This window comes from Cygnus olor, chromosome 8 (genome assembly GCF_009769625.2).
Source record: "Cygnus olor isolate bCygOlo1 chromosome 8, bCygOlo1.pri.v2, whole genome shotgun sequence".
Taxonomy (NCBI): domain Eukaryota; kingdom Metazoa; phylum Chordata; class Aves; order Anseriformes; family Anatidae; genus Cygnus; species Cygnus olor.
In genome coordinates, this window is record NC_049176.1 from 24,664,840 (window position 1) to 24,680,984 (window position 16,145).

The 16,145-nt window shown below is 43.0% G+C and overlaps 1 long non-coding RNA gene across 2 annotated transcripts; it reads right to left on the reverse strand.

The window, feature by feature from the left end:
- Positions 1–5,916: 5,916 nt before the first annotated feature.
- On the reverse strand, positions 5,917–15,229 carry LOC121074129. Of its 2 annotated transcripts, XR_005822148.1 has the most exons (4): positions 13,995–15,229; positions 10,578–10,672; positions 8,754–9,027; positions 5,917–6,894 (listed from the first exon to the last, which is right to left on the reverse strand). It is a non-coding gene; the product is annotated as an uncharacterized LOC121074129 (long non-coding RNA). The 2 variants fall into 2 exon arrangements; XR_005822147.1 differs by lacking the exon at positions 13,995–15,229 and having other exon boundaries at positions 10,578–10,896.
- Positions 15,230–16,145: the final 916 nt, after the last annotated feature.

Genomic DNA, 16,145 nt, shown 5'->3' on the forward strand with positions numbered 1-16,145 from the left:
ATTCAGACCATATGACTAAATGCACAGTCCAAATGCTTCTTAAACTCCGACAGGCTTGGTGCCGTAACTGTGGCCCTGGGGAGCCTGTTCCAGTGTGTGAAGAACCTCTTCCTGATATCCAGCCTAAACCTCGCCTGTCTCAGTTTGACACCATCCCCTCGAATCCTGTCGCTGGTCACTAAAGAGAATAGATCGGCGCCTGCCCCTCCACTGCCTCTCCTGAGGAAGCTGTAGGCCGTGATGAGGTCTCCTCTCAGCCTCCTCTTTTCCAGGCTGAACAGGCCAAGTGACCTCAGCCACTTCTTGTACGTCTTCATATGTCCTCATACAGCCAGCAGGTCAAGGGAGGTGATCCTCCCTGTCTACTCTGCCCTGGTCAGGCCTCACCTGGAGTACTGTGTCTAGTTCTGGGATCCCCAGCACAAAAAAGACAGGGATCTCCTGGAAAGAGTCCAGCAGAGGGCCACAAAGATGATACGGGGCCTGGAGAATCTCCCCTATGAGGAAAGGCTGAGAGACCTGGGTCTGTCCAGCCTTGAGAAGAGATGACTGAGAGGGGATCTTATCATTCTTTACAAGTATCTTAAGAGTGGAAGACAGAGGCATTTGGCCAACCTCTTTTCAGTGGTTTGTGGGGACAGGACAAGGGGCCACAAAACGGATCACAGGAAGTTCCTCACCAACGTGCGAAAGAACTTCTTCATGGTGAGGGTGACGGAGCACTGGGACAGGCTGCCCAGGGAGGTTGTGGAGTCTCCTTCTCTGGAGATATTCAAGGCCTGCCTGGACGCCTGCTTGGGCAACCTGCTCTAGGGAACCTGCTTTGGCAGGGCTGTTGGAGCCGATGATCTCTTGAGGTCCCTTCCAACCCCTACAATTCTGTGATTCTGTGATTCTGTCTTCCCCTCTAGGCCCTTCACCATCTTTGTAGCCCTTCTCTGGACATTATTGCGACTTCTGTAATAGCTGTGAGGTTTTTGTTTTGTTTTGTTTTGTTTTGTTTTTGTTTGTTTTTGTTTTTGTTTTCTGTCTTAGCGAAAGGCAGGATTCTGTATTTAGGAGCTGGAAAAGACACACTTTTTTAATTGCACACCTCTACTGCATAGATTAAGGAGGGTTGCACTTAGATAAAGCCATTTTCTATGCATTATCAGTCTCGAGGTTATGAACAGCTTTCCATAATTAATGAGAAGGAAATTCTCAAAGATCCAGGGCTCAGATGGTAACAGTATTAAAATAGTTTATTGCTTATGTTCAGATACCTTTCATATACATACTTTTTAGAGGGATAAATAACTTGTTAAAGATTGTGAGGTATGAGATATTACTGTAAGTGTGGCCATATAAGACCAGAAGATAGATAAATACTGAAATCAAAAATGGCATCATGTTTGTGATGAAAATTTAATATCCACATACAGTGCCCTGGAACAGAAGTACTTTATAACCCTTGAAAAACGAGCACAAGACAGGACAGAATGCCTCTCTGAAGTGACAACACGGTGTTGAGTTTCAGTTCTTTTCTCTGGTAAACCAGGGAAAACCTGGGGTAAGCTGGAGGATGCTTACATAGTGATGCTTCTCCATCCCTCTGTTCTGCAGAGCTTCTCCATATCGCCCCGCTGGGCCTTGGAAGGAAAGGCTGCTGCTGCTGCTTCTGCAGTGTTTTTCTTGTCCAGCCCTTTCTGCAGCAGTGTAAGATCCATCTGGACCTCCTGGTCATGATGAAGTGCATAATTTAGTCTTACATTTGCACTGCGGGAACAGTGATACAGGGAGTTGGGGACAATGAGGGGACTTTCAGCACAGATCCATTTGCTAATAAGCAAAACTGATAAGCAAAACCACAAAGGGCATGCTACTTAAATAGACCTGAGGTTTTAGCTGCTATAAAGTTTCCCTGCTGTGAAAACATGTGAATTCCTTCGCTTTTACAAAAGTAAATCTTCTTGTAACGCTACTTATACTTAGTTCCATGTAATACAAGAGCCTGGATGACAGCTTTGCATTATGTTAATGTTTTTACAATCTCCTCCATTTAAAAGCTTCTTTTTCAGTCCTCCAGCCCCTTCCACATACCTACTATAAGAAGCTTAATGTCATCAAAATACTCAATTCTGTTCTTATTTCTATCATTGTAAATGAGGAGTAACTATCAATAGACTGAAGTTGCCCCGGTTTAAGATAATTATCACAAGAATTCTACCCTATTGTTGTAGTGGTCCAGAGGGTCAGGCCTCAGGAGTTTCAACATATCAGTATATGCTACAACATAGGTAGGTAGGAAATATTGGAAGAATCACATTTGCAAACAGTGGATATTCCAAAATCCAGAATCTAAAAAATATTGGGGATTAGAGAGAAATGAATCAGATAAGACTGGAGATCGAAGAGTGAATCTCACATCGCTGAGTTCGTCAGAGATTCATTTTTGGTTAAGAAGACAAGAATGGTTTTCTCCTTAAACATAGGAAGCATTACACCAGGTGCAAAGTGGCATTTTACACCGGCTGCAAAAGTGGTATTTCACAGGCATTCTGGCAACAAGAATGAAGGAGATAAGAGAGCTTTCCACATTTTTCCACCTTCTACTGCAGTTCTTGTAAGCGTGTTGTCGGAGAGCTGTTTCTGCCTGCTTTAAGACCTTAATGTTGTCGAAGAAGCCAAAAAAGACCTCAGTCAATGCACATCAAGCACTTCTATTTAGATATCATCACTGAGAGTGATTGTCTTGTCAATAACTGTGGAGAATTCCAGGAAGACATCTGCTCAAATAACAGCAACAAATTATGAGATATGGGAAGATTTCCATATTAGAAAAAGCAAACAAACAAAACATTAAGGCTGTTTTACTTCGGAGAGGAGAGAAGTAAGATGTAATACAAAAGAGGTACATAAGGGATTGAATAATATGTAAAAATGGATTTTTCTATTTACCCATGCCTATTTATCCTTTCAAAGGACACATGCAGTGAAATTAAAAGACAACAATCAAAACTGATAGAGGAAAGTACTTTAGATAGTGGAACTCATTATAACAAGATACATTCACCAGTGTTCAAAGCAGAATCAGAGTGCTTTAGAGACCCCATAGGACAATACCCATGTGCATTTCTTATTTTGATCTTCTCACTCAGTGCTAGGTTAAATGTGCAATTCACAAAAGTCAGTTCCTGTGCAAAGAATTGTAGTTGAGGAAAACAGCCAGAAGAAGTTAAGACTAAACAATCCCAGTGCACTATACAGCAGAGCTGGAAGAATTTTGTAATGTGAGAGATTCTAATAGGATCTAAGGGGACCAAAGTGAATTGCATTACTGCAGACAGTAATGTAACAGAGAAGGTAGAATGTTAGATTATTGATGAGGACAGAGGATGGAGATTACCTGAGGGTGTCAGCACATGCTTCACAAAATATATTTTCATCTAATCTTTCTACTTTAAAGCAGGGGAGAAAAAAAAAAGTTGCTCAGAAGTTAGCATTCATTAATATCCACTGCATTGGAAAAAGACCACAATGACTTGTTGATCCCATCAAAGTGTGGTGTATTATGTTCGTCTTGCTCTTTCCTAACCTGCAAGAACACAACTGGGCAAAGCTCTCAGGCTTCCCTGATGAACCTACAAGTTGCTACAGGCAAAAGGGTGCCTGGTCATGTTGTTCTGTAGGGGAAGCCGTGACTTTTCTTCGCCATGCCTTACCAGTCTCACTAGTGCCTACTGAAGAGCGTTTTCTACTGCACATCTGGAGAAACTCGGCACCTCTCTTACATTTCACCATGGCTCAGCCATGACAGAGTGAGTCCTCTGTGTTGCTGCTAAGCCAAAACTCACTTTGGTGGATGTGATCATTAACCTTCACCGATGCTTGATGCAAGTCATGCCTGCAAAGGAAAAAAAAAAAGAAAAAAAAGCTATCTAAATATACTTAAATATTCTTAACATGTAAGTTTTTTTCCAGTTTTACTAAATTCTTTCTTGACTGGCTTTAGCTAAGGAAGAAATCAAATCTGATTTGATTACAGCCACTGGAGGAATATTCCAGATCTTGAATTCAGCTGTGGTAATTGGAAACTTTTCTTGTAAAGGAATGATCTAAATTCATCTAAGAGATAACTTCAATGCATTCAGTCTTATGAATTCACAAATGGTACAGATACAATCAGCCAATGCAGTATTAGATTTATACTCCTAGAAGGTTTCTGGGCTCTCCGTTAATCAATTCAAAAGAGGTAATACGTTCCTTTGTGTTTTACTTTTTTTTTTTTTTTTTTTTTCTTTAAATTATCTTAGATGGAGACGTTGCCCCAGCAAAGTTTTTGCCTGAAACAAAATTCTTCTAACCAAGTTATAAACCCCTGAAAATAGGGGGTTTAAAATGGGACTGCTGATAGACCTTTAACAATAGCGTTGTGAATTGCGCTGCTATAATTAATGATACTTCAGAAAGATTTATGGTCCTTAGACAGAGATAAAACAGAAATATCATTGCTTCTTTGCCTCCCATCATTTTATCCTCTATGAAATTTTATGTGAAATAAGTCAAATGAAAAATGTAAGCTCTTAATCTTTTCCCAGAGTCCTGTCTCTCACTTGATGAACACTTTTGTAGAATAAATTAGAGCGTTTTATTCCTTATGCATGTATAGCTTTGTATTTAAAAAGCAAAGAAAAGAACTTTGGTAGGTTGGCAGAGCAACTCAAGATGATACTAGCGGAGGACACAGAAACTACCAACTCTTCTTGCCAAGTCTTCTGCCATCCCAGAGACGATGGCTCTGGCCCTGCAGGAATCCAAAGCAGCCATCTGGGCAGCGTCCGACCGGGCTCCCGTCTGCTGCAGTGAATGCGGAAGGTTGGCAGTGATGGGCTCTAGCTGCAGCAGCGATAGCACAGACACCTGATTACAGTTGATAAATACCTTTGTATTGAGAAAATGCAGGATACTAAATGGTTCTTTAATATAAGTGGGAAAGGCATAGCAAGAGCCAGCTGCTAGAAACTGAAGCTAGAAGAATTTGAATTAGAAATTAGGTGTTGTATCTTAACACAGAAAGTGAGTAACCACTGGAACCAGCTCTTAAAGGAAAAGGGGAATCTCCATCTTCCAGGAGTTCCAGAGGAAAATGAGGAGCTGACTCTAAAGACATGCTTTTGTCAAAACAAAACTTATTTTAGCCAAACAGAAAGAAAAGTGACAAGGAGCCAAGGCCTGTCTCCCACACCTTACAGCTATGTGTACCTCTGGCCTTCCCCAGGGCTGGAAGTCCTCCTGCTGGGGAGGCCCAGAGGGCAAACACACAGCCTGGGCTCCAAGCTCCTCAGCGTGGTCTTTGCTGAGCTACTTCTGAGCATCAGACACCAGCCTTTTTGGGGAAAAGCCTCACCTTTGGGCAGCCAGGCTAGTGCAGCAGCTGAATAGGCGGCTGAGAAATCACAGTTTGGGGCATGGGCCATCTGAAATGGCAGTGAAAGCCCCAAATCCATCACATCCCACTGTAGTCCCAGGCTCTGGCTTCTGTTAGCCTCAGCGAGCTCAGATGGCATGTAGCTGCTTGTTTTTTCAAAAGCCTCTCTGCAGTGTGGCAGGAGTTTTGTCCCCCTGCCCATTAAAGTAGCAGTGTTTGAGCATCTTCCATGTTAATTTGATTGACAACAGCAAAGTCACTAGAGAACCTGAAGGACTTTCTGGCTGGCTTGTTTTCCTGTTAAAATTGTAGTGTGGTATTCTATTAGAGAAGAAAACTGAAATGCTTTCTTTAAATAATAGCTGAAGTTACCCTGTCTAATAGGGTGCTCTGAGATCTATGCTCAAATTCCTCATAAATTATAGCATTACTCCTTTAAAATTTCTCCAATCCATCAGGAACAGAGAAGGATTCTCTTTTTTTTTTTTTTAACAAGAACTTTTGGGTTTCAGTGGAATTCACTCTGGAGGGCAGAACTTTATTTTTATTTTATTTTTTTTCTTCTTTGTGAGGAAGATTTGTAAAGAGGCAGGATTGTGGCTATTATTAGAGTCAGTCCTAAAGAAAATCATCAAATCCTTTAGAGCACTAGGCAGATCTGGGCTAGAAAGCATAACAGGATGGCATAGAGCAGCCCATATAGCAACAGAGAGAAAATGGAGCAGGAAGAAAGGAAAAAATGGAAACCCAAAAAGAAGAGCAGATGCCAATTAGAATTCTTGCAGTCTGCAGCAAGGGGTGAATGTAAGAAGCCATAGGAAAAGAAAGGGGTGACTGGATTAGCGTTAATCACAGACAGAGGAAGTAGGAAAGGTTTTAAATGAGCTTTAAAAAGCAAAAACCGAGTTAGCAGCTCAGAAGAGAATTCCAGACCCAGCAAGTGTGGGAGCAAAAATAAAATGCAGAATACCAGGAGATATATCTGAGTCTAAGCAATTAAGTTCTTATGGTAATAAGAATTTTTTTGGAAATTGAAGCTTTTCTCTCTCTCTCTGCCCACCACCACCACCCCCAGCTCCCCTCTAAGGACAGCACTATTTTGCTTATCCTAGTGAAAGGGTGCATTTAGTGTTAGAAGAAAGTGACTCCAACCTGAGGTCTTTTTCACTGTCTAATGGTACATACATACAGCACCCTGTCATAGGAAAAGCCAAGCAATAATTTGCCCAGGCACACAGTCCACAATTTGCCTCTGGAGCTAAGTGAGTTACACCAGGTGAGATCTGGCACAGCTTTGCACAGCATTTGCTTAACAGCCTCAAGTTGTCTGAAGACCTCGGGGTTGAAGATGAATTCCAAAATCTGTTACCACCACCACCAACTTCAACACACATCAGAGCAGGACGGCCAGGCAGTGAGGGCAGGGGTTCTCCTTACAGCTCTGGGGTAATGAAACGTCACTTATCATTGCTGTGCTGTTGTGCTGCCTGTAAAATAACTAACAGTTAGGCACTGATGAAAAATAACAAAAATAAACCACACACAACCAACAACAACAACAGAACACATCACAGGCTATTTGTTCTTATGAGCTGCAAAATACTACCATTAAGAAATCCTATTTCTAGCTCTGGATTTATCTGCAGCATAAGAAAGAATAGCATGGTGTTTGAGTACAGGTCTTTACATTTGAATCATCGTTTAAAGGTTAATGAGGAAACTATGGAAAGGTTGTTTCCTCATTAGTTAAACACTTTCTTTTTAAAAGCTCTATGTATTCATAGCTTATCATTATCATTATCATTATTATCAAACTTATCATAGTTTATCATTTGCTGCAGAAAACCTTGATCAGTCCCTTTTTCATTTGCTTATATGACATCATTTTCAGCAAATGCAGTCCAGGCCTCCACTTGAGTCACTGGTCCTGGATCTCTGTTTCGCTGGATGCAGTGGCAGTGCAGACACGTACACTGAGCCAGCTTGAGCCAGCTTTGTGCTCTCACGCTGGCTTTGTGCTCTCACGCTGGCTTTGTGCTGGCTGCTGAGGGATGGACAGTGCCGGATCCATGTGGCGATAAAGTAACCCATAGGGGCTACAAGGAAGGAGCACTGTCATGGAGGGCTTTTGCTAGCATCACTGAATTCAAACATGTCCTAGAGGCCACATCCTTTTTCTCTGTGCTGGCATATATTTCAGAGGTGACAGCAACCCTTCTGACATGGCAGATGGATCCCACCTCACAGCCTCCAACCCAGCCATGTTGTGTGTGGCCGCATGGGGCAAGGGAACTCTCAGGGAACAGAACACCAGAAATTTGCTCCAGCTCCTTGCTCGGTGCCAGGTCCGTGTGTGCCAGCTTTTCTAGCCTGACAGGGCTCTTTTAATGACCAAAATTACACACAACCCCCCTCTGAAAGCAGGGCTCCACGACAGAAACGCCTACACAGCTGTAGCAGCCACTTCTCAAATGTGCTGCTGCTTATGAACCGCAAGAATAATATGGCGAAATGTGCCGACTTTTGCAGTTTTCTCCTCTTTTGTTGAAACTAATGAGTCACGATTAGAGTAATGCTTTTCTGTGACTCTGAAACCATTTTGCTTAATGAGGTACTAAGTCTTTATAATTAGGCCCAGAAGGGAACTGGGACGTGGCCCCTTAAGAGCAATAATTATTTAGGTTATTTATGGTAATAAAAAATTGAAAATAGGAATTCTTCCTCAGAATGTGACTATTTATTCTTTTACATATTGCCTAACAGGCAATTACCCTATTAAGGCAACGTTTTGTTGCTAAAGACATTAATTGAAATGTAAATTAAATGTAAATCAGCTAATTAAATTGATATGTAATGAACTTGTCATGCAGGCCTTTGAGATCAGATGCATTTTGCTAATAAACAAGTGTTACAGTGGTGCCATTGCTCACTGGAGTTAAGGTTGTTTAATGTGTTGCATCTATAACACTCTCCCTCCCTAAATTCAGAGGTTTGGATGTGTCGTGAGAGACCAGAACGAAGCTGGCACTGGGAAGGTCCCCATTATTCCCTCCAATTATCTCCTGATCGACCTCCTTGCATGGCAAGGTGTCCTCCCACTGACTGGTGCTGCACTGCCCACCTGCCTGCAATCCAAGTTCTGTCTGTCCCTTCTGCTCCCCAGAAGGGGTAAAACTCTTCATAAAGCCCCTCTGCAGGACCAGTGCTGCTGTGTCAGATGGCTTTTTTGCGAGGTTAGAGCCCATGGCTTCTGGTGCCAAGGTTGCGGCCTACACGGCGGGTGGGCATCCAGGCCGTGTCTCACTCAGGTGTCCCTCATTCACAGTCACATACACAAAGTGGGTACCTTTGCCTGCAAGCATGTATGCTCTTTTACTGCCATTTTTTAGGGCAGTCACCTCTCCACCAGAGTTTTTAAAAAGCATTTGAAACACATGCAGTGGCTGCTGCTTGTTGACACCATCACCTCCCAGTTAGCTTTTCTCTTCTGGTTGTTGTATCACTTGTTGGTTTTGACTTCAAGCTGTGGGGATGGCAATGCTATTTTTGTCCCAGTGCACTGTGGCTGGTTCAGGAGGGGCAGTGAACCCTCACGGCAGTGGGAGGATAACGAGACATTCCTGAAATACAAAGAAATAAAATGAGAAATGAAGCAATGAAAATTTGCTTGGAGATTATGTCAGCAACGTACAAGGTGAACATCGCAGCTGACATCATCAAGTCAATCCAGCAATAGGAGGCTGAGCCAAGATAACCTTCGGTGCTGTCCATAACACGTGAATAACCTTAATCATCCAGGTGTGAGCTTATGTCAAACTGGAAATTAAGAAGAAGGGATATGAAACTATCACTTCACACATGAAACTATCAGTTTTCCTGCAGCTACATTTTGAACCAAACCCACTGAAATTTCTGGGATAAATTTAGGCCCTGTTTTAAGGTATCATGGAGAGTAGAAGCCCCTCCCCTGCCAGAAACATGGACAAAACTCACTGTCTACCATTATACAACACTAAAGCAAATGTCACATATTTTGCTTTTGAAAAAGCCCTGGTCAGCGCCTTATAAAGTCCACTGCCCACTTCCATTCAACTCATGCGAACATTTTGTGTGCATAGTTATAAAGCTGATGGAAATGTGGCAAAATGGGCTGTGAAAGCAAGAGAATAGAAGTACAGTTTGGAGTTGCTGAAGTGCTTTTGCAGAAAGTTTTCCTGGACACGTCGAACCGTCATTGCACGTGAACATTCACATGTAATTCTGTCTTGAATAAGTCTGATGCTGCATTTATAACATCTCCTACCCAGAGAACCTTCCGCCCTGCAGTCCTTCAGGGCCTGGGGTATTTAATAAACATGTCAACTACCACTCTTCTTTAGCTTGAATGCAGCATCTTGTTTTTTTCCTGCTGAAGAACACTCCAGTTTGAAGTTTACAGAGCAATTAAAGACCCTCATGGGGCCCCTGATATGTAGAGATTGTCAGCATATGTAGATTAGTAATTGTCAAGTTTCTCCCTACGGCAGAAGAGCTCTTAGTCAAATTCCAGAGATCATCAAGTATTCAGATTTCAGTGGGCTTTGTGTCATACACAACATAGTGGCATAATTAAACTACAGTGCTTCTTTTCTAATAAACTTTTGGATCTGGCTATGTTTCTATTAATTTCTTTTAATTAGCTATGATCAGCAAATAAAAATGAACATCAATCTAAAGCTGCAACTTTGCTGTTTCCAAAAAGACGCCCTGGGAACAGCTTTTTCTTCTAAACCACTGGGGTTTGGGGACCACACTTACTGATGTGACTTGCAAAGGCCTGATATAGAACTAAAACCAACAGCCCAAGGGGAGAAGATTTCTCTGGTTGCTTTTCATCTGATGTGGGCACAAGTGATTGAATGATGCTGTCACCTTGAATTTCATTAACCCCCTGGCCTAGCTCAAATTTTAGTATGTTCTTCATTAGTTTCTTTGTCTTTGGATGTTGATCTAGACAGAAACTGAAAAAATATTTGGTTTAGAGGTCAGAGAAGGAAGTTAATTAATATAAGGATCCTCACGATGCAGATCAATGCTGTAAGGATCTATTACAGCATCCTTGTTGAGCCATCTGCCCCGCCAGGGCAGTTCTGTTCTACCAGGCAAATACACATCTGAATTTAATACTCACTTGGTTAAGTGCTGAAGAGGAATTGTGCCAGTTTGCTTTGCTTCTTGCGTGGTCAAACCCTTGAAGATCAAATGACTGCTCTAGTACAGTAGTCCCTGGAAGGCACAGGGTAACAAGAGAAAACGGATGAAGCTTTCATGCGATACCACTGGGCTGTGCACATTCTGCCAGCTGGATCCTATGCTGCAGTCCCCACAGATATTGCATTGTGGACCCTGGGCTCGTACAACGTGTAGGTCATTGGTCTGCATCCACAGTTTGGGTCCCAATCCATCAATCTGTGTACATTTGTAGACAAAGCCTGTGGTAATTTGTTATAAATGAGTGTGGAGTTTTTGACGTACAAACAGATTTTTTTTAAAGCCACATGTGGGAGCTGAAATTTTAATTCCTAATAAAATAAAAATAATTGGACATTGAAATTGTGCAGGCAGTTTTAATAACCTTTGCTACAGCATGCTAAATAAGGGTTCTGTTGTTACTCAGGAGAAGCAGATCATTTCCATGCTGTTCACACCTTCTGGGTGTAGCAGAGGACAAACTGGTCATGCTAGGAAATCGACAGAGATCTTTTGTTAACATAAAGCTGCCCAAGCATGCGTGTGTGTGTGTGTGTGTGTGTGTGTGCGCGCTCTTGCACTGACACTCACAGATAGGCACCTGTGCAAGCAATGTTCTCTTCTCAAACGGGGCTACCTGGAAATACCCTAAGAAGCCCCAAGAGGGATTGTGTTCAGGAGAAAACTCTTTGTTATCTCTATTACTTGCACAACAGTTCTGGCTGTGTAAATCCAATTTATTTGTCATAGATTACACAGACCTCCAGCGCTGGAATGTTGGCAGCTCTAAAGACTGACGTCTTTCACTCACCCCACAAAAGGCTGACGAAGGATCCCCATCCCAACACTAAGGATGATCTGAGGCCAGTGGTAGTTTCAGAGTGGCTTTCTGCAGAGTGGCTTTTTTTTTGAATTCTCAGGCTGAATTCAAAGTGAGGATCTATCATTTTGCCTCCACGTCCCCAGGCCCCTTTATGGGCTAAATCTTCATTTTACAAAAACCACTTAAATTCTTCCCATTGGTAACTACAGCCCTGGACCAGAAGTGACTCTTCTCTGCTTGGCCCACTGTGTATACATCATGCTTCTTTCTCTTCCTGAGACCTGTTTTTATGCTAGGGCATGAAAACTGGATCCAAGCAGCATGAACAAAGTTTGGTTTTGAATAGTAGCCCAGGAGGAGAATCTGAAGGTAAAAGAGTCCCGATAAAAAGAAGGAAAAAAAAAAAGAAAAAAGAAAAAAAACGAAAAAAAGAGAAAAACCTCCTCACATTCTTTCTATGATGATACGTCTCAAAATTATTAATTTTGCTTGTCCTATATCATATCTTAGGGCAAGCTACTTTTCCCAACTGAATTGCAACGTGGAGTTTGGTTCGGTGGGCTTAACTGAAGCGTGGCTATCTGGAAAAGGCAGTGCTATCTGTAATAAAGTAACTCCTTCAAATTTACTTTCTTGATCTTGTACTTTGGTTGGGCTGCCAGAGTCTTAATGCCTGGAAAAGTATCTGTCACCCAGGGCCCTCATTTTAAAGGGTTGCAGGTTTTTAGGGGCTGGATGGCGTCATATCCCTGCATCAATTTTGTCAATGTATTCCTGAGAGCGAGCCAGCTGAGCTGCGTGCTAATTTCTCATCTCGTCTTCAGCTGATGGCAGTCCTGGCTCAGCGAGATTTCAGTTTTGCTCACTGGACGCTTCTTTTCCTGCCCTCCCTGAGCTATATTTTCTAAGCACCAATTTCACTCCCAAAATTAAAGATGAAATTTAAAGATTAGGGGCTGCAGTTTTTTTTTTTTTTTTTTTTTTCCAAAGGCATTTCCATGTCTCATACCCATGATTGAGTTAGGTATCTAAATCATCCAGGGCAATCTGGCCCGTGTCCCAAATTACGTGATGTAAATGGCCAACTAGACTTTTGAAATGCTCTCCATTTTAATTGCCTGCCGTGTGATTAGTAGCACACGTAACAACTGCATCGTACATGGCATGCATAGGGTGATGCAATGGATCCCACTCCCTGGCTTGGTAGAAGTGCTAGAAATATCAAATACCACTTGTGCCAGTCTTAGTCTCAGTCAATCCTAATTACTTCAGTGGTCTGACGCCAACTTCAGTTGTACTGTGGTGTAACTGAAGTCAGGATACAGTACATGATTCTTATCTTAATACCACTTTAGTGCTGTAAAGGTCAAACTGTGCATCATCTGAGGAGAGGAGGTCAGGGCTTTGTTAATTATTCTTCGCATTCCTTGAACAAAGGGATGAAGATTGTATCTCTGCTGACGAACATTCTGCTGTACTGCATATTTACGCTTAAAAGCAAAGAAGAATGGGGGAGCCATTCCTGCAATAACTTCTGTGTGATAAATCCTTGAAGGAGCCTTGCTGGGCTCTACTGGCAGCAAGGTTGAAGCAGAAAGTTACAGCACGTGCTGTGCCAAACTTTCCAGCTGTACCAGCCCCTTTCCCTTGTGTTAGGTAGAGACCATGGAAAGTTGGGTTCAGAAGGAGTTGAACTCGGTTCACCATTTTACTTACTGTTATGGGATAACTGTTCTCATTAACTGCACCCATTTCCAGGCTGCCATCCCAGAAGCCCACGCTCACAAGACATCAGTTGTTCCGTCTCTTAAGGCTGCAACAAAATCATCTTTAAAAACCAGAAAGTGACCCCAATCTGTATTCATTCCGCTAGTTTCCTTTCCTGATACCCCTAAAGCGTTAACTGCTGAAAGCAGGAACATGAAAACCCACCATCATGAGAGCTGATTAAAATTCAGCCCACTGTGTCACCCATAAACAGGAAATAAAAGAATACATGGCTGTGATTAATTGTCTATAAATGGCTATTGCTGCCTTCCCCTATACCGTACAAACACAGCCCGTATATTTATCCAGCTCACCAGAAGACTAACAAGCAGATCACTGCTGTTTGTCAGGATGGGGAATTTAAGCAAATACACAAAGTGGGGGGCTCTGTGCTTGTGTGTATGTAGACATGCACTCACATCTGCTTTTCTGTTTGATTCCCAATATTCATGTGAAAATCAGAAAATATATTTTTATAAAGGTGTATTTGTCAATAGGTCAAAATAATTTGAGACAGCAAATTACAGCAATGGAAGATTTGGTTAAGGATTTTTGTGTGTGTGTGACATTAGAAACGTCAATCTGCAAGGACTGATAATAATAATACTATTAATAAAGAGCAGTTTTCTGCTGTTACGTGCTGTAACTTGGCCAAATCTGAGACCTGTAGAATCACCGGAAAAATAAAAATCCTGTGATATACAGAAACTAAACCTGGGGTTTTCAGCAGTGGTGGGTAAAGGCTGTTTTTAGCAGTCGCGAACGCACCTTCATTAAAGCACCAGCTTGCCTGTTCGTGGTTCAGCTGAGCTCACCGGAGCGGAGCTGCCTGCTCCATTGTCTGCCTGGCAAAGCGCAGGAGCAGCTCTCATTTGCTGTGATTTACAGTCCAGGGGCTGCCGCCGTGGACAGCGTGCTGCCTCCCGCCTCTCTGGCCTCTGCTGCGGCCGGATGCTGGGCACAGCAGGCGTCTCTCAAATATACGGCTGCACAGGTGTTGTGGTTGCTGTGCTGGTGCGGGAGTGGGAGGTGACACTCTGGAGATTCGGTCCCTCTAACACCGTCTTCCTTAATGTCTTTAAGCAATCATTTGCTTTCTGACTGTCCCAGTTTCCCTAGGTGTTAAGAAGGGATGAAGAACCACCAGCCTCTGCAGAGACATTGCAGATCAAGGAGTGAAAAGTGCTGCAGGAGACCTGGATATTACTATTATTACCCTACCTGCTGCAGAGGAATGGTATAATAGTCAGGAATTGATATAAGAAACAGGAAACAGAATCCCAGCATGGAAAAGATCTTGAGAGCATCCTGTCCAACCCCTCTGCTCAAGGCAGGTCTTCTGGAGCAGATTGCCTAGGACTGTGTCGTGTTGGGTTTTGAATCTCTACAAGGATGGAGACACCACAACTTCCAGGCCGTTAGCAGAGATTGTCTAGCCACAGGGAGCCCTCCCTGGGCCTCCCTCCCTAATTGTAAACCACAGTGATTATCTCCACCACCACCAAAAGATAGCTCCTTCAGAAATAAATAAACAAACAAACAAACAAAAAACAAACAAAGCTCATGCCTAAAGATGTTATCATGCATAATTCAGAGGAAGAAATCCATACTGCATTTAAAAGATTACATCTTATCATCCAGGGTACTTATTAGCTTGATGATTTAAAAGTACACGGGGATAGAGTCTCTGACGTGATTTTGCACTGGCATCAGTGCAGTTGTACTGATGAACAATTTGCCCTGCAGCCCTGTTTGGGACAGAACTGCTTTTCTATGCCAGAACTGGCCCAGATGGAATCAGGATGGACCCAATGCGAGGTGGGCAGCACAACAGCCAACAAAAGTGCTCTGGGGCAGCCAAGAGCTGAATGTGTTGGACTTGCTTGTCTTTATCAAGCGCAGAACACTGGGCTAGTCCATAGCACTGCTAATATAAATTCTTGGGATCATCGTTATTATTTGTATTACTTCACCTGTAACTTCTCACCCAGGGAGTTCACAGTAAGAAAGGATTTTGTCCTGCATGCATTTAAGCATGACTTTGCAGTCCCGTAATCAGCGTAAGGGGTTACAAAAGCGTCTGAGGGTTGTTGCTGCCCCTGGGCATTCCCTCCGTATCAAACACAGACAGGATGCTGGCCACCAACGTGCTGATAAACTGCTGGCAGAGACGCAGCAATGTGCTTCTCTTTGTCCCCCTCAGTTGTGCCTTCGGTCAAGTCTAGTGTTTTGAACCTACAGTGGCTGCCTGCAGCATGGACATGTTTTTACTACAAACTGCAGGCATCTGGATACTGAGAGAGTAAGGAGGCTGGAACAAAACTCAGACAACTTTACCCTGGCCACCACTGGCTGCTCTGACAGCCCTTGATATTTTACAGGACAGGTTCCCCATCTCACAGCATGCCCTTCTTTTATCCTGGCACACCCATGCTGCATGGCACCCTAACACAAAACAGGGTTTGGGTTTCCGCTTCTGGCCCCACACTGTGCAGCCAGTCACCATTTTTCTGAATCAATTAAAACATTTTTTTTTTTTTCAAACTATACCTAGGCTGCTCTCAATTCAGCACAATTGACCCAGAAGGTGCCCCCCCCCCCCCCCCCCCCCCGATCATAGCAAGGGTCATGGGGGTTTCTGGGGTTCTCCTCTGTGCGACTTCCCACACAATCTGCAGCATCCTCAGAGATCTCACATTTGTATCTCGGGCATGGAACTAACTAATTACCTGGGGACTGTGATGTTTACATCCATTTCAGTCAGAAATCTTCAGATGAATGGTTCAGGATGTCTCAGGATGGCTGAGTGACAGCTCAGTCCAGGAAAAAGGATGTACCGAACATGTAATGTGAGAGTGACAGAAGAGGAAATATTTTTCAGAAACTCTTCTCCCCATTTTTTCAAGGTTGAGATGTATG